The sequence below is a fragment of the Balaenoptera borealis genome (genome assembly GCF_965194805.1).
Source record: "Balaenoptera borealis genome assembly, contig: HAP1_SCAFFOLD_283, whole genome shotgun sequence".
NCBI classification, from domain to species: Eukaryota; Metazoa; Chordata; class Mammalia; order Artiodactyla; family Balaenopteridae; genus Balaenoptera; species Balaenoptera borealis.
Genome location: NW_028123893.1, coordinates 384,210 through 401,228, shown reverse-complemented (window position 1 = coordinate 401,228; position 17,019 = coordinate 384,210). Strand labels below are relative to the sequence as shown.

The 17,019-nt window shown below is 40.8% G+C and overlaps 2 long non-coding RNA genes across 4 annotated transcripts in view; one reads left to right on the top strand and one right to left on the bottom strand.

The window, feature by feature from the left end:
- Window positions 1-17,019, bottom strand: part of LOC309621327 — a 270,404-nt gene that overhangs the window by 221,173 nt on the left and 32,212 nt on the right. The gene's annotated exons all lie outside the window — the stretch shown is intronic.
- Window positions 14-17,019, top strand: part of LOC309621326 — a 69,545-nt gene continuing 52,539 nt past the window's right edge. For all 3 annotated transcript variants that reach the window (XR_014239933.1, XR_014239934.1, XR_014239935.1), the window contains exons 1-3: window positions 14-4,340; window positions 5,511-6,475; window positions 7,702-7,820. This is a non-coding gene — a long non-coding RNA (uncharacterized lncRNA). The remainder of the gene's footprint in view (window positions 4,341-5,510; window positions 6,476-7,701; window positions 7,821-17,019) is intronic.

Here is a 17,019-nt window from a genome sequence, read left to right as displayed (position 1 = left end):
CCCCCCTGCCCCCCTGCCCCCCTGCCCCCCTCTCAGTGTGCGAACCGGAGGGACGCCGCGACGGCCCCGGTGCCGCCCCCCGGGCGCGTGAGTGCAGCCCGGCTCCCGTTCCCGGCCTCGCGGCGCGGCGCTGGCCCCGCCCCCGGCCCCTCCCCGCGACCCCGGGCAGCGACCCCGGCGGTGGGTCCGGCCGCCCCCTCCTGGAGTCCACGTGGGTTTGGCCGCGCCGCGTCCGAGTGCGCGGGGAGAGGGGACGGGTCCTCCCGAGAGCGCGAGCAGCTTCCAGCCCCACCTCGGCGCGCCCGGGCGCCGTCACGGCGTGAGAGGTGGGAGTGTGCATTGGCCCCGGGTCGAGATTAAGCTGGAAGCGCGAAGATTTTCCTTTTTCGTAATGAGGGCATAGGGTTATTTTTAATATTTGCTTAGGAAAGCACGTGCTCTCACTGGCTTGCATTTTCCCTGTCATAATAAATGATGCGTGGGGGAGGCTATTGAAGTGTTCTAAAAACTGGATGTGCCCAGGATGCTGTAGTCTTGTCAGTTTAAGTGACTTTTGGATATTTAAAATTTTTGTGTGTAAGGACTTGCAAAATTCTAGCATGAGACAGGTTATGAATTTATGTAGGATTTCAGCATGAGTACTGAAGTAATAAGATTTCAGTGGTTGGCGCAGCCTTGCAAATAAGTGGCCACTTGTCCACGTGCTTGAGGTCTTAACTGTTCATTTTGAGCGAGTTCTCTAGGATCAGCTGACTGCTGATTATAATTCATACTAGACCATGTAGAGGTTGTATCCTTAATTGATAAGCAGAGATTCGAGGTAACATTTAACATCCTACCCCTTAGCCAGCTTTCTCTGCTTCTTTGTGGATCATTCTGTTAAAATTAAACTTACCTCTGTCTGGATGAAGAGCATTGCTTGGTACATAACATAAAAGCTTTATTTCTAGTAGTAACACATATTAGTTTATATATATTATATATACATAATCATGTGCATAACTTTATAACTGTTTAGTATGATTACAGAGTTGGAAAATTAGGAACGATAATGATGTGCAATGTTGAGTACTGATTGCTTGCCAGGCCTTTGCCAAATGGTCTACATGCTTTATCTCATTTAATCTTCCGGATAACCTTTTGCATAAACATAGGTTGCTTAGAAATACTCGAGTACACGAGTTTGATTTGAACGTGTCCAAATGTGGAATATGTACATTAATTGCTTCTGTTTCTGTTTTTTTTGTAAAATAAGGGTGTGGGCAACATAAAATGACTCATAGAGTAATTTAATGTGTTTTTCAAGTTGGAAGAAGACTTTACATTTGCACAGAACTGCAATTAGTCCCTTTATTGGGGTATTCAATAGTTTCCAAAGCCCTGTGTCTCTTCTTTATCAGAGTTCCCGTTACATGTCATTGTCACCCAATGAACAGGCTATGCTTGGATGTTGGAAAAAAGTAAATGTTGGGAAAGCCTTAATGGTCCCTTCTGAAAGGTGCCCTATTTCCATATATAGTTTCTAAGCAACATTCCTAATTAGGGGTTAATGAATGACAGTCAAACAGGAACGTGATTTTCCAGTACCAAGCCAAGGAAATAAAAAACTGGGTTGGCTATTACTTTGTTGATGAGTCTAACTTTCATGGGTATGTAAATGTTGAGAATGTTAAGTAATCTACATTGTAGGGGTTCTACCTTACTTTTCAGTTTGCCTTTACATGTCTTAAACATATTTGAGTCTAGTACTTTGTGCATGAAGAAGTTAAGTTTTTGACTGGATTTAATTGAGTAGTTTTGACTTCCTTAATCAAGAAGTTTATTCTGTGTTTCCAAAGCTACAATGTAATAATTTGTGTAGACGTAACAATGATGAGAATGATGGTGGGATCCAGCAGTTTGCATCTTGGGAGAGTAGGATCGGGTGAGAGGCCTGCAGAGGATGAGCGAAGCGCTTGGAAATGTGTCATATTTGTGATTAGAGCGTATTGGACTTAACGCATCTTCAGATAGTGGTCCGTCATGGGAGAAGGAGTGAGAATGCTTTGCCAGTCGGTATTTATAAGAGGGTTCCTTTACCTGAAGGCGTTCTCTTCTGGGAGGAGATGAGTGGACGGATGTAGGAAGAAAAAGATGCATGTGTTAATACTTCCACCCATCGTGACTAACTGATTCCTGCCAACACATGCATCTTCAGGCACTTTTCTAGTAGATATTTGATATCTGTGGGCAGCCACTAGTAGAAGAAGAAGGGAAAAGGGCGGGAGGAGACAAAACACAGGGCTTTAATGAATAGGCTTTCATTTGGGCAAAATTGAGCAGCTGGGCCTCCACAGCCTCTATTACGAAAACTGTTCCAGTAATACTGACTGTGTGTGTCTGTAAATCTCTTATATGTTATTTGTATCCAGAAATATGGAGAGTATCTCTTTAATGTGCTTCATAAACAATGGAAGATATTTAGAATACAGTACATGAAAAGTTATTAATTTCTGTATGTTTGCCATTGTTGGAAGCCGGAGTGACTGTAATGCCAGCATTGGCTCCTGTTCACGAGACATTTAAGGGATGTTGTGTTTCATCGGGTTGGAGGACAGGCCCTTCTTCCTTACTTCAGAACTTGGCTCTCACGTGGAGTGAGTGCCCTTTTAGGTCCCGGGGTGCAGGGGCCGTTTCTGGATCCCTCATGGCCATATTCCAAGAGCCAAGGACAGAGGCTGGCCTACGGAAGGTGTGCGGTAAATATTTGTGGAATGAGCAGATACCCTGGAATCCTCTCTCTGTTCCCACCTGTCGTGGAAATCCAAGTCCCCTCTAGGGGCAGGGCCACTGCAGGCTTGCCCTCTCCAGAGTCCCAGCTCACAGTGAGTCCTTTGAATGGTAGCTGTCTAAACCACATACTTTGGCATTTAATCTTTTATGGCTTTATATTGTTGCATGAGCGTTTCCTGTGTTTTGTTTCTCCACCCAAAATACAGGCTACTCGAGGGCAGGGAATACATGTTTACACAGGTCTGTGTTTGAGAACTTCCTTGTTCATCCAGTATAATAATTTGTACCGAGTAGGTTTATTTTTACCTATTGAGTGAATATTAGGTGCCATGGGGGAACATCAGAAATATTCAAAATGTGGTCCCAGTCCTCGCATAGGTAGTATTTCAGTTGGGCAAACGTTGTGTACACACGTGGAACAATACGAGAATTTGGAGTTACATAAAGCAAATAATGATAGCTAACATGGATATAGTGCTTAAAATGTGCTTTTACATGTAAATGTATTCGACTCTCACAACAGTACTTTGATGTAGGTACAGTTATAATCCCATTTTTCACATGAGGAAACTGAGGCACAGGGAGGTAATTAAGTCACCTGCCCGAGACCACAATGTGAGTAGTAAGCAGGGAGGTGGGATATGAACCCAGGCAGCCTGGCTCTTGAATCAGTGTGGGTTCTCTGGGGAGTTTTACTTTATCAAAGACAGAAAAGAGAGCTAAAAGTTGACCCTAGTTTCTCAGCTGTAAAGGAAGCTCTTTAAAAATTTCAAGGTAGCATACATGATGGCAGTGACTCTGAGCTGCAGAAGCAATGCTGGATTTTCCAGGCAGAAGAGGTTGATAATGAAATGGTTGAGGGGACTGTATTTTGAAATGACTGAAGGCAAGAGGAGAAAAACCAAATTTTGAACCTCAAAGCTGAGGGGGAGGGGACTAGGACCCTTGGTATGTGTTGAATTCTAGGGCAGTGATTCACCAGGACAAAGGGCAGTGACTGCTTAAGATACTAATTCAGTGTCAAATAACTCATGTGAAAGAGCTTTTCTTTTTTCAACACTTTTAAACCCCTAGTGAATGCAATTTACCAGGATGGGAGCAATACTGAAGGCTTCTGGTGCCCATCTGTCCTTTTGCCTTGTCCTTTTGTGAAATCTTGACCCACTTTTTCAGCTTGTCTTGGACAGTAGAGCACACTCTTGGGGCCCGGAGGCCTCTTCCAACCAAGTAATATTTCTTTGGTGGAAAAAAACTTAACGGCACTGTTGGTTTGGTGACAAACCTGGAGTGAGGTCACTTTGAAGCCATGTGGACTTGGATGAGGGCCTGCAAACAAAATCCAGCAAGATGAAGGAATGTAGTATACTCTGAAAGCCCAGTTTTGTGTCCCTTTAGTCGGGAGCTGACAATATTATTTTGGGGGTGTTGGGCACCAACAGAGCCCATTGAATCCACATGACTCGGCCGATAGGGGAGCACACACGTCACCATACCCGCTGTCCAGGAATCAGAGGAGGAGGTGCCCTGGGGTGAAGCCTGGGCCACAGCCCCGGTTAGCAGCTCTGCAGGTACAGTGTTCTGAGTGACATGTCGCTTCTGCTGGGGAGGGGGGTGTGACCTTTGTCTTGGGGGCAGCTTTATAATTTGAGTAAGAAATGGCATGTTGCTGCTATCATTTTAACATCAGCTCATATTTTGGGATGGCCTGTCAGAGCAGCAGCTTATGACTGTGAATATCGTCCTGCAGTTGTGTTCTATTTAAATATCCGAGGATATAGTTGGGACAATTTGGGGTAAAAATAATCTCCATTGAAGTGTTTAACCAATTGGCACGTTAGCCTTAATTTTAGTTTTGGCATCTTCTCTGAACGGGGGATTTTTAGAGAAGGAGAAAGTGACACAGTGATTCATTTGTCTTAAACCTATCAAGCTGGAGTAATGGCATCCCTACTGCCCTGTTTTATGACTCTTAGGGCTGTAGAGCTGCATCCTGAACATGACCTAGTGTGGTGGTTCTTTAAGTATGAGTGTAGACAGAATGGCCCAAGGTTCGTTATACAGTAACAGGAACAGATGCCTTAGCCTAATCCCAGAGGTTAGAGCTCTTTAGAGCTGGAGCTGGGCAGGCATCTGTATTTTAAGCCATCCTCAGGTGATCCTAGTACCCATCTCCCCATGTAAGAAGAACCAGCCCTGTATTTTATAGATGAGAAAATCAGGGCAAAGTCAAATGGCTTGCCTACAGCTGGTTCAGTGGCGTCAAGATTTTATCACCAGATAGTATGCAATTTCAGAATTTTATGGCTAGAAGAAAATTTCCAGGTCATCAGTTCTGTAGCATACTTTATAGCTCAGTATAAATCATGCTTGTTCATACCATTTCCAAATAAGATATGAACGCAGAGAAATAGTGTTTTCTCAAAGCCCATCTTCTATCCTGGCCATGGTAAACATCAAAACGTCAGTCACCAGAATTTCTTTACAATTTTAATGGATATTTTTTGTTAATTTCAGGAACAGTCAATTATTTGCAGTATTTTTTATTGTATAACCTGTGATGCCCTATAAAATTTTTTTGAAAATAGATTTAAAGTTGAAGTGAAGGATTGAAATTTTTTATCTGAGTTACTTATTTTTCAGTCTTAGCGAAAATGTAACACTGTGTGAGAATTTTCTCTACTTTATTAGTCTTTTTGTTTTTAAAATCTGATTGATTTTTAGCTTTTTTTTTTTTCAAGGCATCTTACCTTGGAAACAGCACAGCTTGGCTTCCGTGTCATCGCTGAGTTCAGAGAATCCTAGTTTCACCGTGTCCTCAGTAGAGACCAGAGAACCAGGTTTGTTCCTTCAAGAAGTGTCCCAGTGCCTTGGAATTCAGCAGCTGTTTCCAGAAGTAAATAATCACGTCAGATGCCTGTGAATGGACTGTATGGCCGAGTGACCTGTTGTGATATTCGTGGAAGAATGGTTTAAAAAAAAACACAAAACTGAAGAAAAGGCAAATTTCAAGAATCGGCCCAATGCCATTTAGGATTTTTGAGCAGCTGAAAGAAGATAGTTCTGCAAATACGAGCAACAAGACTCTAGCATATTTCTTTACATGTTTCTTACATTGTCTTTGTTAACCCATTGCTTTTGTGTATAATATTTGAGTTATTTTACCCCTGCTGCTAAAGCTGGTAATCTGCTTACGATCAGAGTTTCAATCTGTGTGGATAGAGAAATAGTAGATACAATAGGAGAAATGGGAGCTTATAATAGGATGTTGGCCTTCAGAAATTGACTTTCACTGAAGAATTCCTCAAGGCGCGGGATGTTGAGAAACTGCTTCTTCTCAGTGATTGTTCAAAGCTTTGCGGCTTTAGGTTCATCTTCCTTTATCTTCCTCTCAGCCTCTTGTGTGTGCCTGCTTTTTTTCTTGCACAGTTTTTTGGACCAAAAATCTGATGACTATATTTTTTCAGCTTAAAAATAAAGAGTTATATGAATTACAGCTTCATAAATAGACCTTTGGTACGGAAGCTTTTCTACCCTTGGTTATTTCCTAGGATTAAGAGTAGAATAATTTCCCTTCTTTTTCAGAATGGCTCTTCCTTATTGTTTTTATGTTCTTGTTAAGTGTTTTGTTTTCTCTGTTGTTTCTAGATGGAAATGAAGGATGATCTCTGTGTTCTGTTTTCAGTTATGTAGGAGTCAGAATAAGGTGGGTCGTAGAAATTTATAGGATATTTGCATCTTTTCACTGTTATTGTTTTAACCCTGTGTTAAGCTTCCATCAGACTTTTTTTTTTTTTTTTTTAGCAGTATTGATGTAAATGTCACCTTCTTACTCTGCCCTTTCTTTTTTAGGGCAGTAGTAAGAAGCAGGGATTTCTCCAAATACTGATAAGCACAGAGAGAGAAAAAGTGAGAGAGAGAGAAAGCTTTTGTGATTAATAAATAAAGCAGTTTGTCACTAAGGTCATTGATGTGTATGTGTCAGTGTGAAAATTAGTTTGTGGAACAATAAATGCTGGAGAGGGTGTGGAGAAAAGGGAACCCTCTTGCACTGTTGGTGGGAATGTAAATTGATACACCCACTATGAAGAACAGTATGGAGGTTCCTTAAAAAACTAAAAATAGAACTACCATGTGACCCAGCAATCTCACTACTGGGCATATACCCTGAGAAAACCATAATTCAAAAAGAGTCATGTACCACAATGTTCATTGCAGCTCTATTTACAATAGCCAGGACATGGAAGCAACCTAAATGTCCATAAACAGATGAATGGATAAAGAAGATGTGGCACATATACACAATGGAATATTATTCAGCCATAAAAGAAATGAAATTGAGTTATTTGTAGTGAGGTGGATGGACGTAAAGTCTGTCATACAGAGTGAAGTAAGTCAGAAAGAGAAAAACAAATACCGTATGCTAACACATATATATGGAATCTAAAAAAAAGGTTATGAAGAACCTAGGAACAGGACAGGAATAAAGATGCAGACGTAGAGAATGGACTTGAGGACACGGGGAGGGGGAAGGGTAAGCTGGGACAAAGTGAGAGAGTGGCATGGACATATATACACTACCAAATGTAGAATAGATAGCTAGTGGGAAGCAGCCGCATAGCACAGGGAGATCAGTTGGTGCTTTGTGACCACCTAGAGGGGTGGGATAGGAAGGGTGGGAGGGAGACGCAAGAGAGGGGATATGGGGATATATGTATATGTATAGCTGATTCACTTTGTTATAAAGCAGAAACTAACACACCATTGTAAAGCAATTATACTCCAATAAAGATGTTAAAAAATAAGAATAATACAGGAGGGAGGAAATAGGTATGGATGAAACAAGTTGACAGAAGAAAAAAAGAAAGAAAATTAGTTTGTGGATTAGAGCTAAGATGGTTAACTGACATAAGTAAATTTTATTGTTTTCAGCTCTTCTTTTGCTACTAAGTCAGTTGACCTCATCAGTACTTTTCTCCTCTGGAGATTGTGGAAACCATTATTCTCAATCAAGTTTTACCCAGCAGAGAGAAACAGAAACAAAAGAACAGGTTTAAAAATTTAATTTAATATAGTGAAACTCCAGAAACCATTTGTCTTTTTTTTAATATTTCCTTTCCCAGAGGTTTCTTTTACTTTATCCTTTTTTTTGCCTTTCTACCCTACCTATTTATCACCTGGTCTCACTTTTACATTTTTCCTCATTTGTCCAGAATTTCTTGTTTGGTGTCTTTGCGTTTGGCCTCCTTCCTTCCTTTTTCTATGACTCAGTCTCCCATTGAAAATACTGTCTGTTCCTTGGGCACGCCTCCCTCCTCGCCGGCCCCGCCGTTCTTTCTTGTCCCCTCTTGTAATTCAGTTCCTGTCCTCTCGCCCCTGCCTGGTTCCTCCTCGCCTCTGCTCACTTCTGTCACCTCCCGTTCGGTGATGACCTCTCCTCCACCACCTCCGTCTGCTTCTGTCTGTAGAGCTCACTGATCTGTCACGGCTTTCATGGAGCTCTGATTCCTGCTCAGCCCTACATTTATGCTGTTTTCTTCCTGTAACCTTTTGTGCATTTGCTCCGTGAGCTCTTTTTCTGTTTTCCTTGTCCCTGGGTGGCAGGTATTTCTAGACGGATTTGTTGTCTCTATTTGCGTAGAACACAGGTCCTTGCTGTGTATTTCCTGGGTAGCCAGGATTAATCAATTATTATTAACTTTTCTTGGAACATTGAGCTTCCTGTTTTTTCTGCTTCTAAGAATTAGATTGGTATTCTAGAAGACTAATATTACTTTAAAGAGAGGAGAGTCATATGATTTTAACATTTTTAACTCTTTATTCAAGAGTTCATGCCATTTCACTTCACTGCCTTGTCTTGAAAAATTAAGACAGACATCCAAAGCAGGTTTGGGGGTAGGGGTGGGTGGAGGATGAGAAGAGAAAGATAAATACCACAAAAGGACTCGCAGTCAATTTCTATAACTGGAAGGGGAACGGAAACCACAAACCACAGACTCTAAGATTTAGTAGGTAAAAGGTCCCCTAAAGAATAAAAAGTATCAGTAATTCTGTTAACTAATCTAAGTACCAAGTCATCTGTATTTTTATATGTTCCTTGAAGTTCCAGGACTTTAATAACAAAACAGATACTTAATCTTTTAAATATTCATTTCATTTTGAGAGACTTGATGTCTCCTTAAGTATTAACCTGTGTCATTTTGTAATTACACTGTACCAGTCTCCAAATGTCATGAATAACCAACCCTGTTAGTTTCTTGTGTAGGAAAGCGTATAAATTGTGTGGTCTTGCCCCTCTGGACTCTGGAGTCGTGTTGTAATGAAAAGGTAGCTTTTTGGCAAAATCTTAACGTTCTGCTGTTGATGGTTTACATTGTCGTATATTTTTCCTTCATTCTTGCATGCACTATGAGTGTCATGCTGTCCTGTAATTTCGTTTTGTGCAGTGAACTACTGGAGGTGGACTAATGTGAGTGCAGATACAGCTTTATTCAACGTGAAGAAGAAAAACCCTATATGCCACATAATGTAGTGTCTAAATGCTATGTTAAGAACAACCCTACAGATTCAGGCTGATCATATTGAATCTCCTTTCTGCCTGCGTCTGCCCTCCTTGAGGTAGTGGTTGGCAGGTATCTTGAAGCTGGTTCTGTAATGTTCACCACCCATGAGCAGCTAGCAGAATCAACATCAGAACCACTGTTAAGTACTAACAAGAAATGCATGCAGATGTGCTAAATACAGGACTGTGTTCTGGGATTACAGAGTTAAGGTGTGAGCCATTCTCTCCGGAAGCTCATCATTGAGTAGGAAATGTTGATAAGTGAACGACTGCAATACAGTAGGGCAGATGCAAAAATATACGTAAGTAGCTGCTGTCATAGGCAGAGATTAATTGGGAGAGTCAGAAAGTAGAGGTCCAAAACCTCAAAAAGTCAGATATAATGTGTAGGTAACGGGAGATGTGCGTGTGTGTGTATTGCGATTATGAAGTAATTGCTGGTCTCTCCTTATTACCTGTGTGAACTGGGCAACTTACTGAAAGCACTCAGGCTCAGTGTCTTCACTTTGAAATGGTGATAATTGTCTAGTAATGTTACACGGATTAAATGAGGTAATATATACGAGGTGCCAGTATGGTCCATTATTCAGTTATTGTTTAAAAATTGGAGAAGGAATCACCCGGTAGAGAGCAGTGCAGATGAGCATACTCTTATTATGTAGATAATGTTGCTGCCCCACGTGCTTGGAATTCCCATTTCAAATTTGCTTTTATAGTTTTTAGGAAAACTTAACCTTACTAAAAACCTTGTAGTCAATCCCCTCCTTTTTTTTAACCAAAAAAGCTTATTTCGCTTAGTCTACTTGCCAGTTGTAGTTCTCAGTGACGGTGATTTCTTCCCATACATCACATCCATTCTCAAACTTAAAATTTGCTACAGTTAAGTATATTTGACAGAAATATGCCACAGGTTTTAAAGTGTTTAGCTAGAATGACATCACTGGGCTAGGTCTCCGTAACAACTGCTCTCAGGGAAATTGGAGTAAGATTTATTGGATACAGACGCTTTGGAGTGTGTTATAAAATCCGTCTTTGTAGAGTTGTAATCACAACACTGGGTTATATATACGAACCTAAATTTAGTTCCTGGATTATATCTATGTTTTTGTTATTTTAAAAGCTGTTTAAATTAACTTCTTTTAGCAGAACCAAACTGAACAGTCTGCATTTTCTAGTGTAGTAGAAAAAATTGGCACAGTGATTTAATATTATTTTGCTTATATTATGGTTGATTAATTTCTTTAAAATCTGGGTCTATGTCCTAGACCATAGGATAAACCAGGCCGGGTAAACTTTTCACTTGAAACAAATGATTCTTCTGTTTTGGGTTGTTGAGTCTTGTTATAAAAGTCCACTAATTCATAGCATGATTAGACTTGTCTATTCTGTCATAATTTTGTGTATTATAAGTGTTGTATTTGGGGTAATTTTTAAATATCAATATTGGGATAGAACTACCAGCCCAGAATTTTGATCAAAATATGTCTTGTCTAAAGCATCTTTAAAGTTCCTTATTTACAGTCAAGGGATTTAAATCAGTTTAGTTTGTATTTTATGGCTGGTGTTAATTTGTATTGATGTTACATTCATTTCCATAGCAAGGGAGACTTGGTGCATTAATATTCCAAAGTTTAGTTTAAGCTGGCTGTGATTAGACAAGTGGCTTTCACTTGTATTCTCTGGAAGATTCTCCACAGCAGTCCTGTGGGCATGTTAACACGTTTAATCACCCTAATGAATGTCTAGTTAGCAGAGGGCTTTGGGACATCACAGCAGATGGCGTAGAACGAGCTGAGGTGTTGGTTTTGTCTTTCAGTGCTCCATGTTATATACTTTGAGAAATGAAATTTTTTTCTGATAGTGTTCTAATTTTTCTTGGATTTTTGTATATTATTGATAACAACAACAATTACCATTATGGAGCCTCAGTAGGGCCAGGCTCTTGACATACATCGAACTCTTTGCTACTAGTCAGGTAATTTTCTAATAAAATTTGAGGTTATGAAATACATTTATGTAATATACATTTATGTATTATGTGCAATATGTGTTTATATTGATAAATAAATAGGCAGATAAATGTTAGGGCAGTTCTGCAGATGCATAGGTTTGTGGTGAGCGTTACATGTCCCCACTGTGAAAGTGAGGATGTTGAGGGAGGTTATTGAGCTGCCCAAGGTCACACAGACAATAAATGGTGAAACCAGGATTGTGCTCCAGGTCTGATGTAATCCCATGCTTTCAATCACTTTTCTGTTCTGCCTTTAAAATATTTCCCTTGAAAAAGTAAAGTTTAGCTGTTTTATAAATGCATCTTATTTTGAGCTAAGGTGGTCTCTATTAATTCTATGCTGTACAGCTACTTTTTCCCAAAAATAAAACAACTGTGTTCTTGACCGTGGGAGTAATGAGGCTCAGTGTTAAAAGTAACCAATGCTTAGTGGAAAAACAAAACCAAATACTATGGAAAAGTATAAAGGAGGTGGTGAAAATCACTAGATATGTGGTTTGGTGTATGGTTGGTCTTCCAGACTTTTTGGTGTATAAATACATATATGTATATTTTTAAAGCAAAAATAGATTCATAACATGCATGTTGTTTAGTAATTCTTCTTTCATTTATTATATATTGGCCATCATTCCACAGCATTATAAGTTTACATCTTCATGAAAATTTTTCTTTTTCATTTTTTAAAAATAATCTTTTTATTTTAGAACAGTTTTGGGTTTATGGAAAATCGCAGAGCTGGCGCAAAGAGTTCCCTGTTTCCCTGATCATTAACATCTTACCTTAGTGTGGTGTGTTTGTCAGAACTAATGAGCCAGCATTGATAGATGGTTATTAACCGAAGTCCATGCTTCCTCAGATTTCCTTAGCTTTTTTACCTCCTGTCTTTTTGTGTTCCAGGATCCCGTCCAGGAGTCCATACTTCAATCCTCAGGTCTCCTTCGGCTCTCCATGCCTGTGTCAGTTTCTTACAGACTTTTCTTGTTTTTTATGACTTGGACAGTTTGGGGGCATACTAGTCAGCTGTTGTAGAGTGCCCCTCAACTGGGGTTTGGCTGATGTTCTTCTCACGGTTCGACTGGGGTTGTGTGTTTGGGGGAGAGAGACCCCTGGGGCCAAGAGCCATTTTCATCCCATCGTTTCAAGGGTGCCTACTGTCTGTGTGACGTTGACCTTGGTATCCTGACTGAGGCGGCGCTTGTCAGGTGTCTGTACTGCAAAGTTACTCTCTCTTTCTCCCCTTCGCATCTGTGCTCTTGGGAAGAAGGCAGCACCCATGTCAGGAGTCGGGGGCCATGCTCCACCTCTTTGGGGCGGGGCAGGGGACCTACCTACAGTGTTTGGAATTCTGCAGCCCAGGAGCTTTGTCTGTTCTCCCCAGGTATTCATTTATCCAGTCGTTTACTTATATCAGTGTAGACCAATGGGTATTTATACTTGTGTTATAATCTGACACAACACTACTGTATTGCTCAAATTGTTCCAGCTTTGGCCATTGGGAGAGCTTTCAGCTGGTTCCTGTCTCCCTTTGCCACACCCTGTTATTGTGGGTTCTTGTCTTCCTTTTTTTACATAGCTGCTTGGTATTCCACTGTAAGAGTACACCATAATATATTTAATCCCTCTTTAATGATAATTTAAGTATCAGATTTCTCACCATTGTAAACAAGCCTGTGATGAACAGTCTTCAAAAACTGTATTTATGAAAATATTCTTTGATCATTCAGGAAAAGTTGCAGTGTTAAAAGGACTGCCCATTTTACATTTTAGGTGTCCCTGAATCTTTCTTAAGGATATTTAAGCAGATTTCTGAGGAGTGAGCATTTCCACCTGACCTGGGAAAACAGTGGTGTGTTTATCACTGTACTTGCCTCCCTTCTTTTTGCTTTTTTTCATGTGATCAGGGCTGGTGGTGCAGGTGGCACCAGTGGTCCCAAAAGCTGCTTTGAGAATTAATCTCCGTGTCCCTATCACCCAGCTTTATCTGTCAGCTTGTGGCCAATCTTGTTTAAAACTGCCACCCACTACCCCCCCCCGACCACCCCCCGCTTATTATTTGCATTGAATTTATGGATCGAGTGATAAAGGGCAGAAAGTTTCCTTTTGCTTTTTCTAAGCCATACTGAAGCCAACCTTAACTGCATTATTGTATTTAAAACTATTTTATTGCAAATAAATATTCATCTTGCTAGCCCCTGTTCATTGTATGAGGATTCTGGTTTTATTCTAACCTCATTCAGACTATCCTGCCTGGCATTTGACGAGATTGCAAGCTTTCCCTTTTCTTTCATGAATAGGCTTTGTGACAGTCAATCAGCTTTATTTCCCCCCATCTTGAGTGCCTTATTTGTATTATTTCCTAATTTTGGCTCCCTCTTATCTACCTGTTTCCATTCAGCGAGCACCTTTTAAAGAGGAGAAATCAATGTTACTCTTCTTCTCATTTCTAAGAAAAAGTTTAAAAGATAAATAAAAAATAACCACAGTTTCAAATACATCTGTGGTCAAGTGCATTCAGTTATCCAGGGCTGATGTGTATTGTGGATTTAAGTTCTTGGAAGACACACTGTTCAGCAGGTATGCTGTGGGCATATTTAAGATTTTACATCTGTAGTATTTCACCTACTCTACCTATATATTAAGCTACTTTTTAAACCCTTCTTGGTACAATAATCATCCTCTTTGCTTTGAGATGGTCTTAACTTCGACGTCGTTGCTCCGTGCTGTCTGTGTGGCCTTGATTGAATTTCTTGCCTTCCCGTTTGCTCATCTGAAAAGTGAGGCTGTTTAGCAGCTGCCACCTCACTGGGCTGAGCGTTGAGTTGAATGAGATCAGCTGTAGTGCCTGGTGCGCGATAAACGCTCAGTAAATATCATTCGTCATCTTTTCCTCTCCAGCCATCTGGTATATCTCCCGTTACTTGTTTATACCTTCACTTAGATGAAGAAAAACGGTTTATTGTAAGTAAGTCACCACCTTCATGATTCCCTTAAACTTGTTTTAAACTTTTTGTTTTGAAATGGTTAGATTCACAGGAAGTTGTAAAAATACAGAGTTCCCGTGTATTCTTCACCCAGTTTCCCCCAGAGGCAACTGGTACCAGAACAAAAGCGGAAAATAGACCCCAGTACAATCCACAGAGCTTATTCAGATTTCTCCAGTTTTACATGCACTGTGTGTGTGTGTGTGTGTGTGACTATTTGTGGGTGTGTATGTATATGTGGTGTGTGTGTGTGTATATGTGGTGTGTGTGTGACTATATGTGGGTGTGTGTGTATATGTGGTGTGTGTGTGTGACTGTGTGGGTGTGTATGTATATGTGGTGTGTGTGTGTGACTGTGGGTGTGTATGTATATGTGGTGTGTGTGTGTGACTGTGGGTGTGTATGTATATGTGGTGTGTGTGTGTGTGTGACTGGGTGTGTATGTATATGTGGTGTGTGTGTGTGACTATGTGTGGGTGTGTATGTATATGTGGTGTGTGTGTGTGTGTGTGACTGGGTGTGTATGTATATGTGGTGTGTGTGTGTGACTATGTGTGGGTGTGTATGTATATGTGGTGTGTGTGTGACTGTGGGTGTGTATGTATATGTGGGGTGTGTGTGTGTGTAACTGTGTGGGTGTGTATGTATATGTGGTGTGTGGTTGCGTGACTGTGTGGGTGTGTGTGTGTGGCTATGTGTGGGTGTGTATGTATATGTGGGGTGTGCGTGTGTCTGTGAACGTGTGTGTGTGTGGGTGTGTAACTGTGTGGGTGTGTATGTATATGTGGTGTGTGTGTGTGACTGTGGGTGTGTATGTATATGTGGTGTGTGTGGGTGTGACTGTATGTATATGTGGTGTGTGTGTGAGACTGTGTGGGTGTGTATGTATATGTGGTGTGTGTGTGTATGTATATGTGGGGTGTGTGGGTGTGACTTTGTGGGTGTGTATGTATATGTGAGGTGTGTGTGTGTATATGTGGGGTGTGTGTGTGACTATGTGTGGGTGTGTATGTATATGTGGTGTGTGTGTGTGACTGTGGGTGTATATGTATATGTGGTGTGTGTGTGACTATGTGTGGGTGTGTATGTATATGTGGTGTGTGTGTGTGTGAATGTGTGGGTGTGTATTTATATGTGGTGTCTGTGTGTGTGGCTATGTGTGGGTGTATATGTATATGTGGGGTGTGTGTGTGTGTGTGACTGGGTGTGTATGTATATGTGGTGTGTGTGTGTGTGACTATGTGTGGGTGTGTATGTATATGTGGGGGGTGTGTGTGTGTCTGTGACCATGTGTGGGTGTCTGTGTGTAACTATGTGTGGGTGTGTATGTATAGGTGGTGTGTGTGGGTGTGACTGTGGGTGTGTATGTATATGTGGTCTGTGTGGGTGTGACTGTGTGGGTGTGTATGTATATGGTGTGTGTGGGTGTGACTGTGTGGGTGTGTATGTATATGTGGTGTGTGGGTGTGACTGTGGGTGTGTATGTATATGTGGTGTGTGTGACTGTGGGTGTGGGTGTATATGTGGGGGGTGTGTGTGTGTGACTGTGTGGGTGTGTATGTATATGTGGCGTGTGTGTGTGTGTGTGTGAGACTGTGTGGGTGTGTATGTATATGTGGGGGTTGTGTGTTGTGACTGGGTGTGTGTGTGACTGTGTGTGGGTGTGTATGTATATGTGGTGTGTGTGTGTGACTGTGTGGGTGTGTATGTATATGTGGTGTGTGTGTGTGTGACTATGTGTGGGTGTGTATGTATATGTGGCCTGTGTGTGTGTGTGCAGTTCCATCATGTGTAGATCTGTGTAACCACCACCACAACCAGGATACACAACTGACCCATCAACTCAAGGCTTCTTGCTACCTCTTTATAACCTTCCCTCTACCCACCAACCCTTGGTAACCACTAACGTGTTCTCCAGCTTTATAATTTCATCATTTTGAGACTATTATATAAATGGAAGCATGCAGCATGTGACCTTTTGAGATTGGCTTTTTTAATTCGGCATAATGACCCGGAGATCCCTTCATGCTGTTACGTGTATCAGTAGTTTGTTCCCTTTTATTGCTGAGTACTGGCATGGTATGGATGTATCACAGTTTAACCTTTTGTCTTTTGGAAGGACATTTGGGTGGTTTCCAGTTTGGGGCTGTTACAGATAAAGCTGTTGTGAGCATTTGTATACAGGTGTTTTGTGTGGACCTGAGTTTTCATTTCAGTAGGATAAATGCTTAGGAGTGCAATTCCTGGATCAAAACTCCTTTGATGGACCGTTGTAAGCTTCTTTGAAAATGCATGCTAATGCCGTCCACACTTGTAGATAGATAGATATATATATATATATATATATATATAAAGGCAATTATTTGTTAATACCAGCCACTATAAATAATATAAATAATATACATTGTCCTTTGTTTTAAACTATCTTTCTGTATAAATTGCGGCATGCGTCCAAAGTATAGAATTCTGTCTTTTTTGTACTGTAATGTAATATGTACTAAATAAATATTTCATTTTGTTAATGAATCCCCTTTCATACTTTATTAAAAATTTTCTTGGGCATATAATTGTTCTCAGATACTAAATTTGAATGAGGGAGATAGTTCATGCAATGGTTTTTCATTTTATCAATTTTCTGCAATGTGGTAGAGCTGAATTTTTAAAAATACTTAGAGTAGCGCAAAAAACCAGGAAGT